The 14,528-nt window shown below is 46.9% G+C and overlaps 1 protein-coding gene across 1 annotated transcript in view; it reads left to right on the top strand.

Moving 5' to 3' along the window:
* MBD1 (methyl-CpG binding domain protein 1) overlaps positions 1-14,528 on the top strand; it is a gene marked incomplete in the record, with an annotated part of 329,236 nt that overhangs the window by 66,564 nt on the left and 248,144 nt on the right.

Raw genomic sequence — 14,528 nt, 5'->3', positions numbered from 1 at the left:
TAAAGGGATGTGGGTTGTGCTTCCTCCCAGATTTAGTTTTATCTCCTTAATGCCTTCATAGTAGGCTCATATTTCTCTGAGAACAAGCAAGGTTTCCATTATGTCCCAAGGATCAGTCCAGACAAGTGGGTTTTTATTTATTTAGATTTTGCTCACACCTTTTTCAGTAGTAGCTCAAGGTGAGTTACATTCAGGTACACTGGATATTTCTCTGTACCAGGAGGTCTCACAATCTAAGTTTGTACCTGAGGCAATGGAGGGTTAAGTGACTTGCCCAAGATCACAAGGAGCAGCAGTGGGATTTGAACCGGCCACCTCTGGATTGCAAGACCGGTGCTCTAACCACTAGGCCACTCCTCCACTCCATCCAATAGGTGGGATAGGAGCTCCTGAGCGCTGTGGTGACTTGTGTGTCGTCCTATCCTGCTTGCAGCTTCAGTTGCTGCTCCCCTGTTGCCACTTTTTACCTATTTATCTTGGTCTTCCCTTCTCTTTTTCTCCTGTTCCTATCTTAAAAAAAAAGAAGAAAAAAAAGCTGCCACTGCTTCAGTGCCTTGGAGGTCACGAGACTGGCTGTTTTCTGTGAGCATATTTATTATTCTGTGGCTGAGCTTAAGTCTTGTATCTTTGACTTTTGGGGAACTCATTGGAACTCATTGCATCAACGTTTTTGTGTCCAAAACTAGCAAATATACACTATTTTGCTCAAGGAGATCTGGCGCTTATAGACTTTTAGAAGATGCCTTTCATTTTCAATACGATACAGTGCTGCTGTATACCTTTCAGTTTTTCTGTTCAACACAGTTTTTTTAGAACTGCTTTGTCCTGAATAATCAAAATCTTATTCTTGCCAAGAGAGGTATGGTTTTTGCAGCTGTATCGGTTATCAAGAAAAACTGACTCAAATTTCAGCATTAATCACACAGAATAGCTGTACTTCCCTTTAAGTTCTCGACTCCAGCGGCCTAGAAGTTGAACAGGTGATAAACGTCCAACTTCCTAAAAGTGTAAGAAGTACCATTGTTTGAGAGGTTATGCTAAAAAAAAGTTTAATTTCCAATGGAAGCGTGTTTGCTCTTGGCAGCTGGACCTGTTTAGTTGTTTTCCTTCCAGTCTCCTGTCTGCATCTTATCAGATTGTTTTTTTGCTACACACTGAGTAAGTTGCAGCTATAGCCTAATCACACTGAAACGGAGCAAGACCCATTTCCACCCATTAGTGGCAAGATTATGAAGGGTCTTTGAAAAAAAAAAATGTCCAGTTAGACCCATAAAATGGGGTCTTAAGACTTTTCAGGTTAGAGAATAAGTGTACAGAATTTCAGTTCAAATGGATAGTTTATCAACTGTTTTAGGATTGCATTGTCTTTTGTAGGAGGTATTTGAGTAAGGAGAGTTGGTGAATTTCGATCTCATCCACAACCCTGCATACATTCACGTCCTTCCTAACAAGATGTTATTTTGAGCACATTCTAAGTTTCTGCTGAATGTAGTCTCATTTTTCAGTATTTAATCTATAATACTTATGGCATGTTTTCTGAAACTTCATTTGTATAAAAGGAACAAACTCTCCATACTCATCACCACATAAAATGTTAATTTAGCTTCTAAACTTTAATTTGAACCTTACAAATTTGGAACCACTATACAGAAAAACTATCCAACTGATGGTCAACTTGTATATCCTTCTGCTAAAAACGAAAAAAAAAACAAGCCTGAAGTTTGCTTCAAAAATTAATGCACATGATATTAGTGCTGTCTTTACATTTATAGCACTTGAAAGGTATTAATATAGAAACAAATACTTTCCAAAGAAGGGAAAATGGTAAAACTAGAGGACATGAATTGAGGTTGCAGGGTGGTAGACTTAGGAGTAATGTCAGAAAATTCTTTTTCATGGAGAGGGTGAGTTGATGACTAGAATGCCCTCCTGAGGGAGGTGGTGGAGGAAAAAAATGTGGTGGGATGAACACAGAGGATCTGTAATTATAAAATGAATGATATAAAAAACAAAACTTAAAGGATTCAATATGTATTTGCATGTCAAGTGGAGCTTAGATGGCAACTCTAACTATCAACTAAGGCTGGTGCTGGGCTTTCTTGTACAGTCTGACTCCTAATACAGCAATCCGGTTTAGGATGGGCTGGAGAGAGTTTGACTGAAACTTCAGTAATTTGGAGTATGAGGACCATGCAGGGCATACGTTTACCGTCTTGTGTCCCACAAATGACAAGACTGATTTGGATAGGCTGGAGTGGGCTTTGACGGCAACTCCAGTAGTTGAAACATAAGGACAGAGATGGGCGGACTTCTATGGTCTATGTCTTAGAGACACCAAAGAAAGACCTTGGTCAAGTATATAATATCATGTTCATTGTTGATTTAATCATGAATTGATAATGAATGTCTGTTGGGCAGACTGGATGGACCATTCAGGTCTTTCTCCGAGGACAAGCAGGCTGCTTGTTCTCACTGATAGGTGACGTCCACGGCAGCCCCTCCAATCGGAAACTTCACTAGCAAAGGCCTTTGCTAGTCCTCGCGCGCCCATGCGCACCGCGCATGCGCGGCCGTCTTCCCGCCCGAACCGGCTCGTGTTCGTCAGCCTTCTTTTGTCCGCGCTCGGTATGGTCATGTTTTCGCCGTGTCGCGCCCCGGAAAGTCGACCTCGCGCTTCGTTCTTACTTCGTGTTAAAAAAAAAAAAAAAAACTCTGTGTGGAAGGAGACTCTCCGGTCTTTTTCCTTCCCATATTTCCAGTTTTTCGCCCCGGTAAGTTTTCTTTCGTCGTCGGGGTAGGCCGCTTTTAGGCCTCGGGTCGAAGTTTTCTTCCCCTTGTTTTTGTGGTGCCTTTTCCGCCATTTCGACTTTTGATCTCGCCGGCGTGATTTTTCCGCCCATGACATCGAAGTCTCCCAGCGGCTTCAAGAAGTGCACCCAGTGCGCCCGGGTCATCTCGCTCACTGATAGGCACGCGTCGTGTCTTCAGTGCTTAGGGGCTGGGCACCGCCCGCAGGCCTGTAGTCTGTGTTCCCTTTTACAAAAGCGGACTCAGGTAGCGAGATTGGCCCAGTGGAACGTTTTGTTCTCGGGCTCTTCGTCGGCATCGGCACCGGGAGGATCCAGTGCATCGACGTCGTCAGCGCCCGGACCTTCATCTTCGCCCCTGACTGCATCGAGTGTATCGAGGCATCGACCCTCTGCATCGGGGCGACATCGTAGGGCCGCGTCGGCGTCGGTGACATCGAGACCTCCTCTTTTGCTGATGTCGTCTGACGGTGGTGCTTCGTCTGGAGCGCAGGTGAGGGCTGTCCATTCCCCTGCTGGTGGCGGTGAGCCTTCGGGTGGGTCTCCTCCTGCCCTGAGGGCTCCCGCGGTACAGCCCCCCCGAGACCGACCTCCTTCGGCCTTGGCCCCGAGGAAGCGACGGCTGGATTCGACGTCCTCCTCGTCGGTGCCGGGAAGCTCCGGTGACATGCTTCGCTCCAAGAAATCGAAGAAGCATCGTCACCGGTCTCCTTCCCGTGTCTGCACCGAGAGCCCTGGGTCGCCGAGGGAGTCGGCACCCAGTAGGCATCGGCACCGAGAGGACCGCTCACCCTCTGTTCAGGAGGTGTCGATGCGCTCCACTCTGGACAGCCCGGAACAGCCTCCACGCCCGGAACAGGTTTTGACATCACAGCTGCTCTGCACGAGAGCCTCTGGGCCGTTCTCCCAGAGATCCTGGGGGAGCTGTTGCGCCCTACCCCTCCGGTACCGGTACCATCGAGCGAGGCGCCGGCTGGTCCCATGTCCGAGGTGAGGCCTTCCGCATCGGTACCGTGTGCGGCACCGACTGCGGTCGCCTCCCAGGAAGGCTCCCCGACTACGTCGGCGGAGGGAGCTTCGCCGATGCGGGCGAGAGAGTCTACCTCTCGACGCTCCCATCGTGGACGTGGCTCCACGGAGTCGAGTCGGGCACGGTTGCAGACACAGGTCCGTGAACTTGTGTCTGACACCGAGGGTGAGGCCTCGTGGGAAGACGAAGGAGACATCAGATATTTCTCTGACGAGGAGTCTGAGGGTCTTCCTTCCGATCCCACTCCCTCTCCTGAAAGACAGCTTTCTCCTCCCGAGAGTCTGTCTTTCGCTTCCTTTGTCCGGGAGATGTCTACGGCCATCCCCTTCCCGGTGGTTGTGGAGGACAAGCCCAGGGCTGAAATGTTTGAGCTCCTGGACTATCCTTCTCCACCTAAGGAAGCGTCCACAGTACCCATGCATCATGTCCTAAAAAAGACATTGCTGGCGAACTGGACCAAGCCTCTAACTAACCCCCACATTCCCAAGAAGATTGAGTCCCAGTACCGGATCCATGGGGACCCAGAGCTGATGCACACTCAGTTGCCTCACGACTCTGGAGTTGTGGATTTGGCCCTAAAGAAGGCCAAGAGTTCTAGGGAGCATGCTTCGGCGCCCCCGGGCAAGGATTCTAGAACCTTGGACTCCTTTGGGAGGAAGGCCTACCATTCTTCTATGCTCGTGGCAAAAATTCAGTCTTACCAGCTCTACACGAGCATACACATGCGGAATAATGTGCGGTGGATGCGCTCCCCCCTGAGCAAGCCAAGCCATTTCAGGAGGTGGTCAGGCAGCTGAAGGCGTGCAGAAAATTCCTGGCCAGAGGGGTATATGATACCTTTGATGTTGCGTCCAGGGCCGCTGCTCAAGGTGTGGTGATGCGCAGACTCTCATGGCTGCGTGCCTCCGACCTGGAGAATAGAATCCAGCAGCGGATTGCGGACTCGCCTAGCCGTGCGGATAACATTTTTGGAGAAAAAGTCGAGCAGGTGGTAGAGCAGCTCCACCAGCGGGACACCGCATTCGACAAGTTCTCCCGCCGGCAGCCTTCAGCCTCTACCTCTACAGGTAGAAGATTTTTCGGGGGAAGGAAGACTGTTCCGTACTCTTCTGGTAAGCGTAGGTACAATCCTCCTTCTCGACAGCCTGCGGCCCAGGCTAAGCCCCAGCGCGCTCGCTCTCGTCAGCAGCGTGCGCCTCAGCAAGGCCCCTCGGCTCCCCAGCAAAAGCAAGGGACGAGCTTTTGACTGGCTCCAGCAGAGCATAGCCGACATCCAAGTGTCAGTGCCGGGCGACCTGCCAGTCGGAGGGAGGTTGAAAGCTTTTCACCAAAGGTGGCCTCTCATAACCTCCGATCAGTGGGTTCTCCAAATAGTCCGGCAAGGATACACCCTCAATCTGACCTCAAAACCTCCAAATTGTCCACCGGGAGCTCAGTCTTACAGCTTCCAGCACAAGCAGGTACTTGCAGAGGAACTCTCCGCCCTTCTCAGCGCCAATGCGGTCGAGCCCGTGCCATCCGGGCAGGAAGGGCTGGGATTCTATTCCAGGTACTTCCTTGTGGAAAAGAAAACAGGGGGGATGCGTCCCATCCTAGACCTAAGGGCCCTGAACAAACATCTGGTCAAAGAAAAGTTCAGGATGCTTTCCCTGGGCACCCTTCTTCCCATGATTCAGGAAAACGATTGGCTATGCTCTCTGGACTTGAAGGATCCCGATACTGCCAGCTCACAGACAGTATCTGCGATTTCAGCTGGGCACACGTCACTTCCAGTACTGTGTGCTACCCTTTGGGCTCGCCTCTGCGCCCAGAGTGTTCACAAAGTGCTTGGCTGTAGTAGCAGCGGCACTTCGCAGGCTGGGGGTGCACGTGTTCCCATATCTCGACGATTGGCTGGTGAAGAACACATCCGAGGCAGGAGCCCTGCAGTGCATGCAGATGACTATTCGCCTCCTGGAGCTACTGGGGTTTGTGATAAATTATCCAAAGTCCCATCTTCTCCCAGTGCAGAAACTCGAATTCATAGGAGCTCTGCTGGATTCTCGGACGGCTCGCGCCTATCTCCCAGAGGCGAGGTCCAACAACTTGTTGTCCCTCGTCTCGCGGGTGCGAGCGTCACAGCAGATCACAGCTCGGCAGATGTTGAGATTGCTGGGCCACATGGCCTCCACAGTCCATGTGACTCCCATGGCCCGCCTTCACATGAGATCTGCTCAATGGACCCTAGCTTCCCAGTGGTTTCAGGCTGCTGGGGATCCAGAAGACGTGATCCACCTGTCCACGAGTTTCTCAAATCCCTGTATTGGTGGACGATTTGGTCCAATTTGACTCTGGGACGTCCTTTCCAAATTCCTCAGCCACAAAAAGTGCTGACCACGGATGCGTCTCTCCTGGGATGGGGAGTTCATGTCGATGGGCTTCACACCCAAGGAACCTGGTCCCTCCAGGAACGCGATCTGCAGATCAATCTTCTGGAGTTACGAGCGATCTGGAACGCTCTGAAGGCTTTCAGAGATCGGCTGTCCCACCAAATTATCCAAATTCAGACAGACAACCAGGTTGCCATGTATTACGTCAACAAGCGGGGGGCACCGGATCTCGCCCCCTGTGTCAGGAAGCCGTCAGCATGTGGCTCTGGGCTCGCCGTCACGGCATGGTGCTCCAAGCCACATATCTGGCAGGCGTAAACAACAGTCTGGCCGACAGGTTGAGCAGGATTATGCAACCTCACGAGTGGTCGCTCAATTCCCGTGTAGTGCGACAGATCTTCCAGGTGTGGGGCACCCCCTTGGTAGATCTCTTCGCATCTCGAGCCACCCACAAAGTCCCTCAGTTCTGTTCCAGGCTTCAGGCCCACGGCAGACTGGCATCGGATGCCTTCCTCCTGGACTGGGGGGAGGGTCTGCTGTATGCTTATCCTCCCATACCTCTGGTGGGGAAGACTTTGTTGAAACTCAAGCAAGACCGAGGCACCATGATTCTGATTGCTCCTTTTTGGCCGTGTCAGATCTGGTTCCCTCTTCTTCTGGAGTTGTCCTCCGAAGAACCGTGGAGATTGGAGTGTGTTCCGACCCTCATCACACAGGACGAAGGGGCACTTCTGCATCCCAGCCTCCGGTCCCTGGCTCTCACGGCCTGGATGTTGAGAGCGTAGACTTTCCCTCTTTGGGTCTGTCGGAGGGTGTCTCCCGCATCTTGCTTGCTTCCAGGAAAGATTCCACTAAGAGGAGTTACTTCTTTCTGTGGAGGAGGTTTGCCGTCTGGTGTGACAGCAAGGCCCTAGATCCTCGCTCTTGTCCTACACAGACCCTGCTTGAATACCTTCTGCACCTGTCTGAGTCTGGTCTCAAGACCAACTCTGTAAGGGTTCACCTTAGTGCAATCAGTGCATACCATTACCGTGTGGAAGGTAAGCCGATCTCAGGACAGCCTTTAGTTGTTCGCTTCATGAGAGGTTTGCTTTTGTCAAAGCCCCCTGTCAAACCTCCTACAGTGTCATGGGATCTCAATGTCGTTCTCACCCAGCTGATGAAACCTCCTTTTGAGCCACAGAATTCCTGCCATCTGAAGTACTTGACCTGGAAGGTCATTTTCTTGGTGGCAGTTACTTCAGCTCGTAGAGTCAGTGAGCTTCAGGTCCTGGTAGCCCAGGCCCCTTACACCAAATTTCATCATAACAGAGTAGTCCTCCGCACTCACCCTAAGTTCTTGCCAAAGGTTGTGTCTGAGTTCCATCTGAACCAGTCAATTGTCTTGCCAACATTCTTTCCCCGTCCTCATTCCTGCCCTGCTGAACGTCAGCTGCACACATTGGACTGCAAGAGAGCATTGGCCTTCTATCTGGAGCGGACACAGCCCAACAGCCCAATTGTTTGTTTCTTTTGATCCCAACAGAAGGGGAGTGGCTGTGGGGAAACGCACCATATCCAATTGGCTAGCAGATTGCATTTCCTTCACTTACGCCCAGGCTGGGCTGGCTCTTGAGGGTCATGTCACGGCTCATAATGTTAGAGCCATGGCTGCGTCGGTAGCCCACTTGAAGTCAGCCACTATTGAAGAGATTTGCAAAGCTGCGACGTGGTCATCTGTCCACACATTCACATCTCTACTGCCTGCAGCAGGATACCCGACGCGACAGTCGGTTCGGGCAGTCAGTGCTTCACAACCTGTTCGGGCTTTAGGATCCAACTCCACCCCCCGAGGGCCTTGTTTGTTCTGTTCCAGGCTGCACTCTCAGTTAGTTGGTAAATTTTTTAGGTCAATCTCAGTAATGTCCTCGCCGTTGCGAGGCCCAATTGACCATGGTTGTTGTTTTGAGTGAGCCTGGGGGCTAGGGATACCCCATCAGTGAGAACAAGCAGCCTGCTTGTCCTCGGAGAAAGCGAATGCTACATACCTGTAGAAGGTATTCTCCGAGGACAGCAGGCTGATTGTTCTCACAAACCCGCCCGCCTCCCCTTTGGAGTTGTGTCTTCCTTTGCTTTGTCTTGCTACATATGGGACTGACGAACACGAGCCGGTTCGGGCGGGAAGACGGCCGCGCATGCGCGGTGCGCATGGGTGCGCGAGGACTAGCAAAGGCCTTTGCTAGTGAAGTTTCCGATTGGAGGGGCTGCCGTGGACGTCACCCATCAGTGAGAACAATCAGCCTGCTGTCCTCGGAGAATACCTTCTACAGGTACAGTGGGGGAAATAAGTATTTGATCCCTTGCTGATTTTGTAAGTTTGCCCACTGACAAAGACATGAGCAGCCCATAATTGAAGGGTAGGTTATTGGTAACAGTGAGAGATAGCACATCACAAATTAAATCCGGAAAATCACATTGTGGAAAGTATATGAATTTATTTGCATTCTGCAGAGGGAAATAAGTATTTAATCCCTCTGGCAAACAAGACCTAATACTTGGTGGCAAAACCCTTGTTGGCAAGCACAGCAGTCAGACGTCTTCTGTAGTTGATGATGAGGTTTGCACACATGTCAGGAGGAATTTTGGTCCACTCCTCTTTGCAGATCATCTCTAAATCATTAAGAGTTCTGGGCTGTCGCTTGGCAACTCGCATCTTCAGCTCCCTCCATAAGTTTTCAATGGGATTAAGGTCTGGTGACTGGCTAGGCCACTCCATGACCCTAATGTGCTTCTTCCTGAGCCACTCCTTTGTTGCCTTGGCTGTATGTTTTGGGTCATTGTCGTGCTGGAAGACCCAGCCACGACCCATTTTTAAGGCCCTGGCGGAGGGAAGGAGGTTGTCACTCAGAATTGTACGGTACATGGCCCCATCCATTCTCCCATTGATGCGGTGAAGTAGTCCTGTGCCCTTAGCAGAGAAACACCCCCAAAACATAACATTTCCACCTCCATGCTTGACAGTGGGGACGGTGTTCTTTGGGTCATAGGCAGCATTTCTCTTCCTCCAAACACGGCGAGTTGAGTTCATGCCAAAGAGCTCAATTTTTGTCTCATCTGACCACAGCACCTTCTCCCAATCACTCTCGGCATCATCCAGGTGTTCACTGGCAAACTTCAGACGGGCTGTCACATGTGCCTTCCGGAGCAGGGGGACCTTGCGGGCACTGCAGGATTGCAATCCGTTATGTCGTAATGTGTTACCAATGGTTTTCGTGGTGACAGTGGTCCCAGCTGCCTTGAGATCATTGACAAGTTCCCCCCTTGTAGTTGTAGGCTGATTTCTAACCTTCCTCATGATCAAGGATACCCCACGAGGTGAGATTTTGTGTGGAGCCCCAGATCTTTGTCGATTGACAGTCATTTTGCACTTCTTCCATTTTCTTCCTATGGCACCAACAGTTGTCTCCTTCTCGCCCAGCGTCTTACTGATGGTTTTGTAGCCCATTCCAGCCTTGTGCAGGTGTATGATCTTGTCCCTGACATCCTTAGACAGCTCCTTGCTCTTGGCCATTTTGTAGAGGTTAGAGTCTGACTGATTCACTGAGTCTGTGGACAGGTGTCTTTCATACAGGTGACCATTGCCGACAGCTGTCTGTCATGCAGGTAACGAGTTGATTTGGAGCATCTACCTGGTCTGTAGGGGCCAGATCTCTTACTGGTTGGTGGGGGATCAAATACTTATTTCCCTCTGCAGAATGCAAATAAATTCATATACTTTCCACAATGTGATTTTCCGGATTTAATTTGTGATGTGCTATCTCTCACTGTTACCAATAACCTACCCTTCAATTATGGGCTGCTCATGTCTTTGTCAGTGGGCAAACTTACAAAATCAGCAAGGGATCAAATACTTATTTCCCCCACTGTATGTAGCATTCGCTTTATCTGCCGTTACTTACTATGGTACAGTTGGGTTTTCTCCCTTAGGTGAAATATATAATACATACTTTTATTTGTCATTGCTGTCTTGATGAGAGATCAAAAAGTGGTTTAGCAAAACTGCTAAGTGCATTTCTGATTTTTATTCTAATAATTTCAACTGCATGGCTATAGGTTTATCTACCTATCTATTTTCTGGACTTTAATTGCATAGTCAAATTTCTATTTTCTGGACTTTAATTGCATAGTCAAATTGTAGTGACTATCTAAATTGTGCTGTACTGCTGTCTTCTATCCTAGAAAAAAAGACCCAAATAAAAATAAACCCCAACTTTATCATCTCTTCCTCTGCCTAGCTCCCTAGCTTTAATAGAGGGAAAGGCTTTTCAAACTGTCTCTGGTCTATCACTTTAACTCTTGTGGAAGTTTCTAAATGTTGGCTCTGCAAGGCTTATTTTTCATTGCCAGGCCTAGTTAGAGAGTAGCTTTAAACTTCAACTGGTCTAATTTGCAATTAGTGATTACATTAAAGAAACTACCCCTCAGCCCAAACAGAGATGTAGTAAGGTGGTAAATACAGCCTTGGAAATAGTTATGAAACCTAACATATTCCACAGATACTTGGTTATTTAGGCCCTCTCATGCTGCCCCTCAACCCACCTACCTCAAGTGTGATACTTATAAAGTGCCTAATCCACTGTTTATCTCCAGGAATTAATTCTATCTTAATAGCATTTGTTTTTTGAAAGCATATCATTTCTGACTGCAGGAACTCTCCAGCCTTCTGCTTTTGTTCAGGTGCCTTTCTTTTTTTTATATTAAAAGGATATCATTTAACACATATACCAGTTTGTTACTTGTTTATATACCTCTACTAGAAGAATATTAATTTACCATCTCCTTCACTTAATATTGTTCCCATTAATAGATAGGCAAGGAAGTACATTGAACTACACCCACAGAGTAAATCTGAACAAGTTCCTAGGATATCTCACAATAAATCTGTCTTCTTCCTGTATCCTTCAGAACAGGTGTAAAAAAAAAAAAAAAAAAGAGAGAGAAAGTTGGAACTTGGTAGCCCTTTCATATTCTTTATATTTATTTATTTATTAATTTTTATAATTGAGATCAAGAATTTCTTGTCTCAGAGATACAGCCATAGTTGAAACATTTTTAAACTTATTTCCAACAATCATTTACAAACGAATTATACATAGTCCCAATTTCTAAATAATATAATGGAAAAATAAGTATATCATGTTTAGAGGCTTCCTTAGACCCCAAAAATCCTGGGGGGCGTTATAAATGAGAAGATTATTAAGGAAAATTAATATAATAAACAATACGGCGTTTCCTGACATTTCTATTCCGTTATTTCATACTTCGAATCCAGAAAAGATTTTAGCTGTTCTGGTGAATAAAATATATATTTAGTATTATTCAGCCTTACTAAACATTTACATGGGTAAGCCAATAGAAAAGAACCCCCCAACTCCACAGTTCTCTTTCTCATTGCTAGAAAAATCTTCCTCTTTTGCTGAGTTTGTTTTGTGACGTCAGGATAGATCCAAACTTTTCCACCTCCAAAGAGGGTTTTTTATTTTTAAAGTACATCTTCATTATAGCATTAAGATCTTGTTCAAATACTAATGAGACAATAAGAGTAGCTCTTTCAGAGTTCTCGTCCAACGAGTGTTCCAGCAAATCTGAAAGATTTTCCAAATTTATATCTTTTGGTAACATATTCTCTCCTTCTTCCTTTTTTGCACTTGGAATATAATACAATTTATTTATAGGCGGTATCGCTTCTTGAGGAAATTTCAAATTCTTGGTTAAATATCTCTTGAAAAGATCCAATGAAGTGCAGCTTGGGATTTTAGGAAAGTTTAAGCACCTGATATTTAATCGTCGATTATAATTTTCTAATATTTCAATCCTTCGACGAGACTCTGTATTATCTTTTATCACAACGTCTCTAAACTTTTGAAGCATTTCTACTTCCTGTTGCACTTTAGTAACTTTTATAGCCAGATCTTGCTTTACCGATTCAACAGTCATTTTTAACTCTTCCATTTTAGAATTACAGGTTGCCACCTCACCTGAAGTCTTTTGTAGTGTCTTGTCCATTTTATTCAGCATCCGCCAAATCAATTCTAGATTTATCTCCATTTTCTCACGGGGAATCTCCTCGGAGCACAGCGTGTATTGCAGAGTTGGTCCCTCGCTTGGCGTCTCACTCCTCACACTTCCGGTGGGTTGTTGAATCGCCCCCAACTCCGCAGTCGACGCCGGACATGGAGGGAGTATATTCGATGGAGGTGACAGGGAAACTTCCTCTCCCAGCATTGATTCCTCTTCTCTAGTCGGCAACACTATGTGATCCGGCTCCCTTCTCGTCAGGGAAGCGGTGAGGAATCGCTCAATGTTTGGCTGTATCGGGGTAGAGGTGGAGGGAGGCGGGGGAACTGTCCTCACCACCGCTTTTCGTTTTGTATGTGGCATCTCTAAGACAGAAAAGTGTACTCCCGTAACAGCTTCTCAAGAGCGTTTCACTCAGCGTCCGACTCCGCCGCCATCTTGACACGCCCCCCCTTTCATATTCTTTAATCCACAGGCACAAAAAGCTCCCACACTTGAAATGTGGCAAAGCAACATGTGCCCCTAAAGCTGCAGCTCCCATAAGTACATAAGTATTGCCATACTGGGAAAGACCAAAGGTCCATCGAGCCCAGCATCCTGTTTCTAACAGTGGCCAATCCAGGTCACAAATACCTGGCAAGATCCCGAAAAAGTACAAAACATTTTATGCTGCTTATCCCAGAAATATTGGATTTTCCCCAAGTCCATTTAATAATGGTCTATGGACTTTTCCTTTAGGAAGCCGTCCAAACCTTTTTAAAACTCCGCTAAGCTATCCGCCTTTACCACATTCTCTGGCAACGAATTCCAGAGTTTAATTACACGTTGAGTGAAGAAAACATTTCTCCGATTCATTTTAAATTTACTACATTGTAGCTTCATCGCATGCCCCCTAGTCCTAGTATTTTTAGAAAGCGTAAACAGACGCTTCACATCTACCTGTTCAACTTCACTCATTATTTTATAGACCTCTATCATATCTCTCCTCTCAGCCGCCTTTTCTCCAAGCTGAAGAGCCCTAGCCGCTTTAGCCTTTCCTCATAGGGAAATCATTTTCGTCGCCCTTCTCTGCACCTTTTCTAATTCCACTATATCTTTTTTGAGATGCGGCAACCAGAATTGAACACAATATTCGAGGTGCAGTCGCACCATGGAGCGATACAAAGGCATTATAACATCCTCATTTTTGTTTTCCATTCCTTTCCTAATAATACCTAACATTCTGTTTGCTTTCTTAGCCGCAGCAGCACACTGAGCAGAAGATTTCAACGTATCATCGACGACACCTAGATCCCTTTCTTGGTCTGTGACTCCTAACGTGGAACCTTGCATGACGTAGCTATAATTCGGGTTCCTCTTTCCCACATGCATCACTTTGCACTTGCTCACATTAAACGTCATCTGCCATTTAGACGCCCAGTCTCGTAAGGTCCTCTTGTAATTTTTCACAATCCTCCCGCGATTTAATAACTTTGAATAACTTTGTGTCATCAGCAAATTTAATTACCTCACTAGTTACTCCCATCTCTAGGTCATTTATAAATATGTTAAAAAGCAGTGGTCCCAGCACAGAGCCCGGGGAGAACCCCACTAACTATCCTTCTCCATTGAGAATACTGACCATTTAACCCTACTCTCTGTTTTCTATCTTTTAACCAGTTTTTAATCCACAATAGAACACTACCTCCTATCCCATGACTCTCCAATTTCCTCTGGAGTCTTTCATGAGGTACTTTGTCAAACGCCTTCTGAAAATCCAGATACAGAATATCAACCGGCTCCCCTTTATCCACATGTTTGTTCACCCCTTCAAAGAAATGTAGTAGATTGGTGAGGCAAGATTTCCCTTCACTAAATCCATTGTGTCTTTGTCTCATTAATCCATGCTTTTGAATACGCTCTGTAATTTTGTTCTTAATAATAGTCTCTACCATTTTGCCCGGCACCAATGTCAGACTCACCGGTCTATAATTTCCCGGATCTCCTCTGGAACCTTTTTTAAAAATCGGCGTTAGGTTCCAGAGAAGATCCTGGAAATTATAGAGTCTGACGTATGTGCCGGGCAAAATGGTAGAGACTATTATTAAGAACAAAATTACAGAGCATATTCAAATGCATGGATTAATGAGACACAGTCAACATGGATTTAGTGAAGGGAAATCTTGCCTCACCATTACAGCTATTGCCTCTGTCCATACTGAATGCTTGGTCCAAGGCAAGATTCTGGTTTCATGTGATAAATGCATGCATGTTGAATCCCTCATG

The sequence above is a fragment of the Microcaecilia unicolor genome, chromosome 2 (assembly GCF_901765095.1).
Source record: "Microcaecilia unicolor chromosome 2, aMicUni1.1, whole genome shotgun sequence".
In the NCBI taxonomy this organism is placed as follows: domain Eukaryota; kingdom Metazoa; phylum Chordata; class Amphibia; order Gymnophiona; family Siphonopidae; genus Microcaecilia; species Microcaecilia unicolor.
This window is presented reverse-complemented; position numbering and strand designations above follow the sequence as displayed.